The following is a 12474-nucleotide window of genomic DNA, read 5'->3' as shown; positions in this document are numbered from 1 at the left end:
CCACAGTCGACCCCCCATAGATACAGTTAGCTCATCTTTGACAAAAGGGTAGAGTTGAAATAGGAGCAAAGATTGTCTTTTCAAAATGGTGCTGGCACAGCTGGATGTGAACACAGACCTTCCCCCCACAGAAATCAACCCCAAATGGATCAGGGGTCGAGGTGTGCAATGTAAAACTACAGAATTCCCCACAGATAACAGGAGGAGACCCAGGTGACTTGGGTGTGGTGGTAACTTTTTAAACAGCAATATCGAAGGTACGATCCGTGGAAGAGAGAACCGATAAGCTGACTTCATCAAGATTAAAAACCTGTGCAAGATTAAAAACATGTCAAAAAACGAGAAAACCATCTATAGACCGGGAGAAAATGTTTGCAAAAAAATGCATCTGATAAAAGACCGTTACCCACGTCGTGCCCAGGACTCTAATTCAGCAGTAAGAAAATGAGGAGAGAACAAGAAAACTGCACAACGCCTCACCAGACATGCAGGGCACCAAGGAAGTGCCGGTGCGATGCCAGCACAGCCCCATCAGGGCGACCAGATCCAAGACACCGCCGCTCCAGGGCCAGCGAGGATGTGGAGCGGCAGGACCCTCACGCACTGCAGGAGAGAGTGGGAAAGGGGCGGACCCTTGCGTCATCAGGTACCAATCACAAGGCCAGGAGCAGGGCCTGCGAGGCTCACCCTCTGCTCAGCTCAGGCTGGGCCAGTGGACCTGGGTTCCTGGGTCATGGCTGAGCCCAGCTACGCAGACCCTGTGCCCAGGCCTGCGGGAGGGGAATGAGAACCCACTGAGGGATGAGAACCCTCCCAAGGGCGTACGTGGTCTGTGAGTGAACAGCTGCAGCAGTGATCTGTACCCGGGAGCCCCTTTCAGCCTCTGTGCTTGGGGTGTGGAGACGGTGGCTGGACATCTCACCAGGGAGCTCCCGTCGGTAGCACCGCTAAAGACCGTCACTGGGTCTAGACATTGGGCAGCGTATCATCAGTGTTTGTTGCTATAACTAAATACTTGAGGCGGGCTGCTGATAAAAGGAGATTGTTCAGCTCACAGTTTGGGAGGTTCAAATGGGGTTCCTGCGTGGGCCCAGCTCTGGGAGGGCCTTCTTGGCTGTGCCACCTCTCGGCAATGGCAATGGCGGAGCCATCACATCTGGAAATGGGAGGCCTGGGAGGCTGGGTAGGGCCAGGCACAGGCTTCTACCAGTAACCTGGTCTCGCAAGGGTCGGGCACACCACAGCGACCTGAGGACCCCCCACCAGTTCCACATCCACCCGGGGGGCCACTCCATCCAACCCCAACAGGCAGGTTTCACAGGTGACGATACGGGAAGAGCAGACCAGGAGAACAGCAGTGGGCGGGTGTGAGGGCCACTACGGCCCCTCAGCATGTGCAGCCCTGACCCCACGCAGGGGTGAAGCAGGTGGGGCTCTGGGGGTGGCTCAGGAGTCTCACAGGAGGGCTCGGCACCCTGATAAAAGAGGCCCGAGAGACCCTCGTCCTTGCACCACATGAGGAGGCAGCGGGAGCCGGAGGAAGAAGAAAGGGGGCCGCTTGCATGTGGGGTGGACGCAGAGGGCCCCATGGGGAAAGCCAGGAGGTGCTGGAGGGGAAAGAGGGAGCCCTGGGGTGCAGGGCCCCTGCACAGGCCACACGGTGTCCAGAGGCAAGACTGGGTGCCAGGGCAGGGGAGCCAGGGCAGCTGGACTGGGGGAAGTGGTCACCCTGCTGCTGAGCTGCCCTCTGGAAAGCAGGACCACCTCATTGTGCTTTGGGTCTTCAACCCTCTCGGCTGATGGACTGATGACGGCTGTGCACGGTTGGCAAGGAGAGGCCTGGCTCTCAGGAGCTGAGGTGGCTCCCTGTCTCCGTGGGACCTGGGTTCTCGACTCTTTCACGGGAGTAGAAGATGCCGGCCCGAGACGTTCCGAGGCATCCCCCACTGTGAGCCTCCTCTGCGGGTCCGTGGAGGGCACCCACCCTCGGTCTCCATTGTCCTGACGAAAGCAGGGCTTGCCTTGCCCCAGGCCCTGGGGCCAGCGCAGGGCAGGTGGCAGGCAGCCCGTAGCCCCCACCCCTGCACCCGGCTCCTGCCGCTCCCTCCTTCCCTGTGCAGCGGCGGATGATACTTGACTAGTTGCCAAACATTCTATTTTGGTCTCTGAGCTCATGTGACTGAGCCGTGACAAGGAGGCCGTCTTTCACACCAGCCGAGTCACGGGTAAGGCTCTGATGTGGGTATTTTTGGTGTGGGTCAGAACTGTGCTGTTTCTAAATGTTCTCTTTCTCCTCCCCTAAAACCAGCAGGAGGCCCGGAGGGGAGGCAGCTGAACTTCGGAAAGGGGGTCACAGAGGAGCCTGAGGCAGGGTCTGGGGGCCCCCTGCAGGGTCGGGGCGTCCTGGCTTCCCTCCAGCCTTCCTCCAACACGGGCTCCCCACACACTGACTTTGTGAGCTAAGCGTTCCTCATGCCGCAGTCCCTGGTCTTCTAAGTGACATTGATTGAGAAACCTGAATGGGCGGCGGTGTTTATGAAGGACACTCAGCACTGACCGGGCACTGAGGTTGGGGCTTGCATATTGAGGAGGAGCATCCTGGATAATTAACCTCTGAGGCCTGGGGACCCCAAAATAGTGGGCAGGGAGGCCTCCAGGAAGAGCAGCGAAGTCAATGCGGTCAATTATTTGTCATTTACAATTTAAATAAACCCCCGTGATCCCATTAACATCTCAGTCAGAATCGGGTAAGCCGCTGTGTGAGGTGTGAGGTGTGCAGTTGTTTTTCTGGGACCAGGCCAGCTCCTTCCTGGACTTCACCCGGAAGGACTGGGAGGACTGGGGCTTCTCAGCCGTGGGCTGTGTCCGGAGTGGACTGGACCCGGGAAAGGAATCCAGGAAGTGAGGGTGGAGCGGAGGGTGCCAGGGGGTGCAGACAGGGAGGAGGCGGCTCAGGGGGCAGCTGCAGGGCAGGTGGGGCAGCAGGTGAGGAGGAGGGTGTTAGAGGACCCCCCTCCCCCCAGCCGGCCAAGCACAGGCCCCAGCAGGAGCGCATAGGACTCTCCTTTTACCACAGTCCAACCTCCACCTTCTGTCACCTGCCTGGAGTAAGGTGATGAGCCCTGAAGGTGCACTTTGGGCAGGGCGTGGTGAGAGAGGAGTGGCCCCTCATGGGCCACTGAGTGGCTTGGGCTGTCCAGGGAAAACTTTCTGAAAAGTCTCATGTGCTTTCTTTTCATTTTTTTTTTCAGTATTATTTTCAAAGGACCAGCTGGCAGTTGACAGCTATTGAAAGGAGAAAAGATGACTGCCAAATCAAAGTGGGACACCAGCACGTGCTGTGGGGACCGTAAGAAGGAATCGGAGCCTTTCCACCTCTGTGAGTTGGGATTCCACCCCTCTGTGTGTGTGCATATGGGCGTGTGCATCCGTGTGTGTACGTGTGGGTGTGTGCGTGTGCTCTGGGGACCCACAGCCTCAGGGGTCGAGGAAGGCCTGTTCACACAGAGAGGCTGCTGAGAGGGGCCCCCGCATGGACCCCCTGGGTGGTTTGCACCCCAAGAGGAAAGCACTGGACAGCGTTTGTGAGCTCTGATGGGGCCGCCCACTGTGCCTCCTGCCCCACCGCCTTTTGGCTGAGCATGTGAGGTCTCAGCTCCATCTGTGGCATCTCCTGACTTCGCATCCAGCTTAGCAGCAGCCTGTGCTCCAGGCAGACCCTCACCCAGCCCGACCTCAAGAGCTTGATAAGCTCTCCATTATTGGACTTCTGGAGCTCCTTCTGGTGGAGAGGGAAGAGAGAGGCTTACCCCACACAGGGGCCTCTGCTCCCCAACACCTGGGCTGCATTTCTCCCAGGAGGGCTGTGGGACCAGAAGACACCCCTTCAAGTCCACCAAGAGTTGGCAAGAAAGACCCTTGATCACCAAGGGACATAGGGGACTCCCCTCCAGGCTCCCCTGGCTTCCATCAGGAGTCTGACCTCTTTGTCAGGAGTCAGGACTTTTCCAAAGCCTTGCTCCCGTTCTCCATGGTGAGAGTCAGAGATGGCCCAGTAGCTTGGTGCTGACACCCAGGTGTCCCCAGGAGAGTCCTTCCCGGCCTGCCTCCGGGTCACACAGCATGGGGCCAGCTCTGATGGTGCTGGATCTTCCACCTGGGGATGCCCTTGGGTAGCTGGAGATGACCGTGGACTCCCTGGATGGCTATCCAGGAGGGCTACCCCATGCACACTCACAGAATTCTGCAGCTAAGTCAGTGGCACCGTTGGGCCATCCAGGGCTGGGCTGCCCAGTGGAACTTCCTGTGGTGTGGAACCACCTAGGTGGCTACTGTCCAACATGGCGGCACCAGCCACACATGGTTGTGAACACTTGAAGTACAGCCAGTGCAGGTGACCAAAGGCACCCGAGAAGTCCACTTGGGGAGTCACAGCACATCTGTTAGGACCACAGCATCATGGAGCCTTGTGGCTCCCGGGTGCAGGACACACCCTCTTGTGAGGATTTGTTAGACAACCACCCCCCAGAGAGGGCCAAGCACAGGCCCCAGCAGGAGCGCTGGCGACTCTCCTCTTTCCACAGTCTGTCACCTGCCTGGAGTGAGGTGCTGAGCCCCCTGAAGGCACACTTCGGGAAGGGGGTGGTGAGAGAGGAGTGGCCCTCATGGGCCCACGGGGAGCCCTCGGCTCTAGCTGACCACACAGCTGGAGAGGGGTGGGCTTGGGGGCAGCAGGTGTAGCATGGAATGTTCTGGACGAGCTTTGGTCATGGGGAGAAGGAGGCCAGAAGGAGAAAGCAGTCAGGGCGGGTCCCAGGCCAGGGCGGCTGGCACTGGGAGGTGATGGGGAAGGCCACCACCCTCTCCTCCTCCTCCCAGGCACACACCCACCTGCAGCCCCAGAGCCACCAGATCACGTGGCCTTTCCAGCGTCGGCAGGGGATGGCCTCTTCTGAAGCCAGTCGACTGCCCAGCCTTGCTGTTGGCACTGAGTTCCAGGCTGTACCGGTGACCTGCCCAGCCCAGGTGCAAAGCCATGACCAGCTGGTGGCTCCAGGTGGCCTGCTGGTGGCTGGGCAGGAGGGGCTTCTAGCTGGGGGAGCGAGGAAGCCAAAGCCAACCCCAGCCTTCTCAGAGGCAGGTCCACTTGGAGAGGCCAGGAGCGTCCCCCAGCCCCAGTGAAGGGGAGCACCGCAGCCTGGAGCAGGTGGCTTGTGGGCAGCTTGACTTGCATGGTCAACACAGCAAGCCCACGGGGACAAGGACACCAAGGCCCAGGAGGCTCAAGGGAAGGTGGGGCTCACAGCCTCACTCCTGGGACAGAGGATCCAGGCTCCGACCAGGCTCCAGCCCACACAGCCAGTGACCCAGGCGAGTCCCTAACCTCACCGTGCCTCAGTTTCCACGGCTGTAAATTGCTCAAGCCTGGGCCTCGTCAGACCCTGGGGATGGCCCTCCTGGGCCGGACCAGCCTTCCCGGGTCAGTCTAAGCACAGGCGCTCAGGCGGCTGCTCCACAGCACAGCAGGGAAGATCCGCTGCCCAAGGGCCTTGACCCAGAGGGGGATGTCCCTCCTCTCTCCCCAAGGGCAGGGTCGAGGCCAAGGGGCTGGGCACGGGGCTTCCAGCCTCCTGTTTGAGGTCACCAGCTGAGTCAGTGGGTGTTCACCAACTTCATCTGGACCCCAGGTGACATCCTTGTTCAGAGAAGAAAAGCCAGGAGCCATGAGGGAGGGGGGACCCCCCTCCAGGCCAGAACCCCAGTGCTCTCAGGGGACAAAGCCAAAACGCATCCAGGAGAGCCCTGCCTGCCAACCAGAAGGCCCAGGGGACTGTCCACGGGAGTCCTGGCTTCTCCGAGTGGAAGGAGGTTCTCCCTACAGGGGCGTGGGGCAAAGTGCCTGCTGTCCCCTCCCACTGCGTGTTCAAGTCCTGGGGCCTGGTGACCAGGGCGAGCCATCACGTCAGTTGGAGTTCTTCCTGGGATCTGGCCTGTGGTAGGGACTGAGCTGCATTCCCCCAAAGTCCACCATTGACGTCCTCACCCGCCCTTGCCGCCTCCGAATGTTCCTCTGTTTGGAAATAGGGTCCTCACAGATGTCACTGACCAGGACAAGGTCACAGAGGAGTGATGCAGACTTCCTTCCTCAAAGGCTCACGGAACACAGCCCGTCACCCAGGAGAAGCCGGGGGAAGACCAAGGCGAGGCCAGGCTGCTTGTCCCTCCAGCCAGGCATCCTGGGGACTGCAGCCAACCGCCAGAAGCTGGGAGAGAAGCTGGGAGAGAAGCCGGGACGCGCTCTCCTCCCACCAAGGGAACGCGCCCTGCCGACACCTCCGCTCACACCTCTGCCCTCCAGAGGGTGAGAGCAGACGCTGCCTGTGAGCCACCATCTGGCATGGAGCAGGCACAGCTTCCTGCAGCTCAGGCAGAGCCAAAGCTCCAGGGCCCGGGGGCCGCCAGGGACAGTTGTGCAGCTCAAGCTGGAGCACTGAGCAGCCAGCTGTGCTGAGGGGGAGCCCGGGCACCCTGGTGGCCCCCAAATCCTGTCCCCTTCCCCACAGCTCCAGGGACCAGCCCTGCCCTCCCCTGGACTCCCTCATGTCCGGCCAGCTCCCTTCTCCATCTGCTGGGCGTGGGCACCCTCTGAGGGTGGAAGTGGCAGGGGACAGCAGGAGCTCACTGTGGGAGCGTTTTGATGAGGCTCGTCTTCAGCGGTGGACTCCTGAAGGCCAGGGCAGGCTCCCAGAGCTGAGCACTTTCCCGGGGTTTCTGGCCCCAGGCAGCCCCCGAGACGTCCACCAGGGCAGACACACTGCCGTGTCCTGTCCCCAGGCCACTCCCATTTCCTCCTGGGCAGAAGCTCTGCAGCTAGGGCACAGGACTGCACCCCTGTGGAATGGACGTGGACCCAGGTCTGCCTGGGAACACCACAGGTGGCCTCTGTCCCTGGATGGTGACATTCCTGCTGTGCAGTTGGTGGAAGAAGGAAAATGGAAGCCTGCGGGCCTTAGACCACACGATGGTGATGCTGAAACGGCAGACCCTGGACCCGGCCTTGACTGCTGGCTCCTGGGACGTGATGCGCCTGTCCTGGGTGCTCCCCCAGTGGGTCTCCGTGAGGAGTGAGAGCCTCCCAGCCTCCAGGTGCACAAAGGGGACAGGCCTGCCCTGAGGGAGCTGCTGGGACTCTCCGTGGTCCTGACCTATGGGCAAGGGAGAGCCCACAGCAGACCCTAAGGAGGGGCAGGAGGAAAACAGGAAGTCACCTCCCTCGTCACCCCGAGTCCTGTTCTGCAGCTCCCCACCCCAAGCCTGGCCCGGCAGTTCTGGGGAACCTGGCCCCCGGGGTGCAGAGCCCACCACTCCACCTCGCAACCCTGGAGTGAGTCTATTAGAACTCTCAGCCACGCAGAAGTGACACTGAGGTGGTGACCGTGCCTGCTACGTCATCTTTCTTGGTCACCTAGGAACAGCCTGAGCCATGGCTTCCCCCTCTGGCTGGGGAGGCTCCTGGTCTTCCATGGTGGGGAGATGGACCACAGTGCTGCCCAGCAGGGACACCTCAGGGGTCCAGCTCTTGGTGCCAGCAGGACCTGGGAGTCCCCTGAAGGGTGGGAGGTTTTCAGAAGACACACACCTGCTCCTTCACCCCTGTAGGGATGCCCCGGCAAACACGGCAGAGTGGGTGGCTTAGGTGACAGAAGGTATTGTCCCACGGCTCTGGAGACAAGGAGTCCAAGACAAAGGGCCAGCAGGCAACAGCTCTAGGGATCGTCTGGCCCAGGCCCCTCCCCATCTCCTGGTGGTGACTGGTGATTTGGTAGCAGAACCCTCACCCCCACCTCTGCCCTTGGCTTCACACAGCCTGGTCCCTGCATGGGTCTGGGTCCAAATTCCCCTTTTCATAAGGACAGTCACATGGGATGAAGGCCCACCCTGATGACTTCAATTCAGCTTGACTTCCTCTCCAGGGAAGGTTATGGGGGGTCAGGAACAACCTGTCTTACTGGGGACACCCTCCCACCCACCCCCAACTTAGGAACAAGTGGATGGTTTGGCAGGAAAATACGAGTCAGAGAGAAAGAACAGAACGGGAGCCCTGGCAGCTGGGGGGGTCCTCCAGGATCCTGACTTAGAGCCGCAGCCAAGGTGGGGCCCGAGTTGAACACGCCCCCAGGCCCCCGGGTAACCCACAGCCTGATGGCCTCACTGGTGGTCAGGCAGGTGCAGGGACAGCAGCCACCCGGCCCTCGGAGAATCCCTGACCCTGGGGCTCCTGCTGGCAGCCCTCAAGACCCACCTGCCCCTCCTCCATTCGCTCCTCCCCCCCAGCCCCCAGCCGCCCAGCAAGGCCGGGACAGGGAGGGGCGCCTCAGCTCGGAGAGGAGCCTGGTCCCCCCGCCCCCCACACATCTGAGCACAGCACCATAAATTGGGAGCCCATGACAGATGGGTAAAGCCGTGCAGCTCAAAATAAATGACACCATAATGTCTGTTCAGAGACTGAGTGACAGAAACGTGCTCTCAAGTCCCCCGTGGGGCCCTGCCTCCTGCCCACTGGCCTTGACCCCCACCTACCGACCAGCGTGCCTGAGTAGGCACCTGCTGAATACTGTTGGACGACACAGGTGGATCAGAGGCCAGTCTGGCCTTGAAATTAAACATTCTTTTCTTATGTTTCATAATTAAAACGTTTTTGGTTTTATGAACCTGAGTATGAATGGTAACAAGTGTGTGAATAAATTTTTTAAAATGAATTCTGTGAAGAGGCATCTCAAGGGACTGAGGCCAGCTGCGCAGTCTGAGGGAAGAGTCCTCCGTGGCCACCTCGCTTCACAGGCCAGCTACAAAGCAGGGGTCCCTGGGCACCCTCACTGCAGACCCCTGGCTGAAGATGTGAAAGTGTCCCCAAAAGTACTATCACGTAACTCCCCAGAACACTCAAAGCACAGGACAGCAACGCCTGCATTTAGGGTTTTGTGACAGCAAGAAATACCGTCTAGAAGCACTTGGGGGAGAGGTGGTGGGGAGGGAGGGTGGGAGAGTGCCCAGTGCGAAGCCCTGTGTCCCCCAGCCTTCTCGCCCCAGTACCAAGGTGTGACCCTCCACACCAGTGCCACCCATCGGGGAAGCCTGCCTGAGCATCACAGAGTTCCTGAGCACTCAATGGGCTGGTCACCAGCCACGTGGCCACTCTGACTCCTGCCGTTCCCCTCCAGGAAGTCAGCTGAAGCCCCTGTCCCCCACTCCCAGCCTCCATCCTGGTCTTTCTGGCCTGACCAGCGGCCTTCCTGAGTCTTGTCATCAGCATGGAGTAGCCAGGGGCCTGCCACAGGTCAGGCTGTCAGCACAGGACATGACAAGGGGCCGAGGCCACTTCCCAGGACTAGGACAACGGGCAGACCTGTGTTCAGGTGGGTCGCAGTCTTCGAGACACTGTGACCTCAGCTTGCGATCCCCATGTGAAGAGTGCGTGTTTTCTGGACACCTAAGGAGACGCGTGGGAGAATTTGTGGCAGAGTTATTGGACATCATGGAGGTGTGGACATGGGTGACCACACACGGCTGCCCGAGACATTCTGTCTCCAACAGTCTCCTTCGACAGAGAGCTACCCCTGCAGCGTCGGGCCTCTCAGTCCCGGTGAGTGGCAGCCGCAGGCTGCAGGGAGGGGCGAGCCTCATGACGACCCCTTCCCTTCAGAATCCAGGGTCGGTTATCAAACATTGCTCCAGATGAGAGCTCCTCCTCCCCAGCCTTGTGCAGGAACCTGAAGACTCGCAAATCCATTTTTAAATATTCAAAAGGCGCTGTTATCTAGCTAAGTAGATGGGCTGAAGCGCCAGGAGCCGTTGCTGAACAATCAAAACTCGCTCAGCGGGGGTTACAGGTTGAATTGTGCCCCCCCCCCCAATTCTTAGGCTGAGTTCCCGACCCCCAGGCCCTGCTGGGTGTAGGGTCGTGTAGAGGAGATTAGTTTAGGCAAGGTCATGTGGACTAGGGTGGCCCCCACCAGTCCGCCTGGAGCCCTTATCAGAAGAGGAGACCAGGACCCAGGCTCACTGAGGGACGGCCCTGGGGTTCAGGGTGAGCCCCTGTCTGTGGCTGAGGAGAGAGGCCCAGGGATAAAGCACCCCCCACATCCTGGACTTGGCCTCCAGGTGGTAGGAAGCAAACGGTACTGCCCAGGCAGGCCCCCAGTGTGCCAGGGCAGCGGGGTCAGGGGCACTGGCCTCGGGTGGAGGGAAAACACGTCCCACAAACACACCGCACCCTGTTGGCACGAACCTGGCTTCTCCCAGAGAGATTGGCAGAAAGAGCACTGAGTCCCCATCCAGGGTGAGCCCCCAGAGGCCCTGGCCCGACCCTCTCTGCTCCACCTGTTGATTTAGGAGATGGGGCATCACTCACCCGAGTTCTGCCCGCAGCCTCATCTTGGTATTTTGACCAATGCCAACTCCGGGGTGTACCTGGGCAGCCCACCCCACCCCAAGTCCTGGAAGCCATGATGAAATCACTACACCCAGCCCAGGGACCACCCAGAGAAGAGGGTTCTGAAAAGTGGGAAAAGAGAGGAATTGACCATCCGTCACTTGGAGAATCAGGCACCGAGGCGATCGCGTCCATTCCAAGGATCATTGTTTCAACTGACCGTGTGTTTCCAGCCCTCAAACAGGGAGGCCGGAGAGGCCAGCAGGGAGACCGGGCAGCCCGGCCTGATGGGTGCCACCCCACAGTGTCTTTCACTACAGAAGCAGCGCACAGGCTCGCAGGAGACGGGCGGGTGCTGGGAAGTCCATCCACCCTCACGGAGATGAGCTTAGGGCACTAGTGCAGGACAGTGAGCTAGACGTGCTGTGGAGAGGTCTCTCTGCCAGGAAGAGGAGGAAGGAGCCGGTTGACGGAATCAGCTTCTCACTTCTGCCCTTGGTTTAAGGGACGCTGCTCTGACCCTGTTCCCATCCAAAGCTTGGTTCGCCTCTAGGTTCATGTCAGCGGGAGAGATCCCCAGAAGGGGAGTCACCAATCTCAGGCCAGTCGCTCAGCGGGAAGACTGCCCTGCTCCTGGAGAGCAGCAGTGCCCAGGAGGGCCCCCCACTGACCCAGGCTAGAGCAAGGTAACAGTAGACCGGAGAGTTTCCCACTCGTCTCTGAAAGTAGTCACACCTGGGCGGCTGCCAAGGGCCGGAGCTGGGGATCGGCTCAGGACGCCTCCAGTCCTCGTCTGCACCTCTGGAGGTCATCTGAAGGGTCTGTGCACTTGACAGCCCATTCACTGGCCTGTGCTGGCCCTTCAGCTGCAGCCTGGTCAGTGCCCACCTGGACCCAGCCCTGGGAAGAGACCCCTCGGCCCCCGTGCTGTCCAGAGCTGTGTGTAAGCGCGATCCGGGCGAACAGAAACGTGTTTCCTCTCTCCATTGGCTCCTCTCCTCTCTGCCAGGAGACAGACTTCGCTCTCCGGAGGCAAATGCATTTGGCTCCTGAGTAAAGACGGGAGATTCCAGGTGTTTCCAGGCATGCAGGCACCCCTGACAATGGCCCCATTTACTGCCGTTGCGGCCTCTTGCCTGGCTCCACGTCCTTGGTCACACATGGTGGGGATCGAGTCTCTCTGCTCTTTGTCCAACAGTAGGGCTCTGCTGAGCTTCCAGAAACCAGCCCTGGTTGTGAGACTCAAAAGAGGCTGGGCACAGGGGACGGTCAGCCTGGCCAGAGCTCCAGGTGCTTTCAAAGGAGCAGGTTTTCCTCCAGAAGGCCACGGTCCATTAGAAGGAAAGATGGGCAGGTGTCATTCATATAGCCATGGGCACGGCCAGCTCAGTGGTCTCCTGGGGCAGCCTCCAGGGACACCACTATGTCCACACGGCTTCTCATGCCCATGATTTTGGGCCAGGATAAAACACAGTGTCTGAGACAGACCTGGGCCTTGTGTGACCTGGATTTATGTTCCAGCCCTGCCACTTGCTGCAGTGTGACCTCACGGTGTCCTTGAGCATATGAACTCACAGCTTCCCATCAGGTTGAGGGACAAATGAGACGCATAGCCCACAGATGTCTCCAGTGGCCCCGCCACACACAGCCCTTGGTCCACCAGATCTTACTCACTGAGGACCTCACCCACTGGGGACCTCCTCTGGACTGGGCCCTGTTCTAGGTGCTGTGGTCACTGCAGTGAATAAGAGACAAACATTCCTCCAGCAGTGGTCAGCAGCACCCATCATTCCTCAGGTCAAAGGCCTCAGGATCATCTGCTGTCCCTTCGTCCTGGCACAAGGGCTGACTAGTCATTTGGGGAACATTAGGTAAGACCTGCAGACAATTTTTGTTGTCATAACTGGGGAGGAAAGGATGCTACTGGTTGGGAATGGGTAGATGCCAGGGTTTCTAGACAGCCCACAGGGCACAGGACAGACCCCCACGACAGAGATCCAGCCCCGAGTGTGGACAGTGCCGAGGCTGAGAGCCCTGCCTAC

General features: G+C 59.7%; 1 long non-coding RNA gene across 4 annotated transcripts; it reads left to right on the top strand.

Moving 5' to 3' along the window:
- The first annotated feature begins 2108 nt into the window (after positions 1-2108).
- Positions 2109-8759, top strand: LOC144372026 (uncharacterized). Of its 4 annotated transcripts, XR_013432066.1 has the most exons (4): positions 2109-2225; positions 2309-2747; positions 3252-3379; positions 6085-8759. It is a non-coding gene; the product is annotated as an uncharacterized LOC144372026 (long non-coding RNA). The 4 variants fall into 4 exon arrangements; XR_013432067.1 differs by having other exon boundaries at positions 2109-2568; XR_013432064.1 differs by having other exon boundaries at positions 2109-2747.
- Positions 8760-12474: the final 3715 nt, after the last annotated feature.

This window comes from Ictidomys tridecemlineatus, chromosome Y (genome assembly GCF_052094955.1).
Source record: "Ictidomys tridecemlineatus isolate mIctTri1 chromosome Y, mIctTri1.hap1, whole genome shotgun sequence".
NCBI classification, from domain to species: domain Eukaryota; kingdom Metazoa; phylum Chordata; class Mammalia; order Rodentia; family Sciuridae; genus Ictidomys; species Ictidomys tridecemlineatus.
The sequence above is the reverse complement of the archived record's forward strand: the minus strand, read 5'-3'. Positions and strand labels throughout refer to the sequence as shown.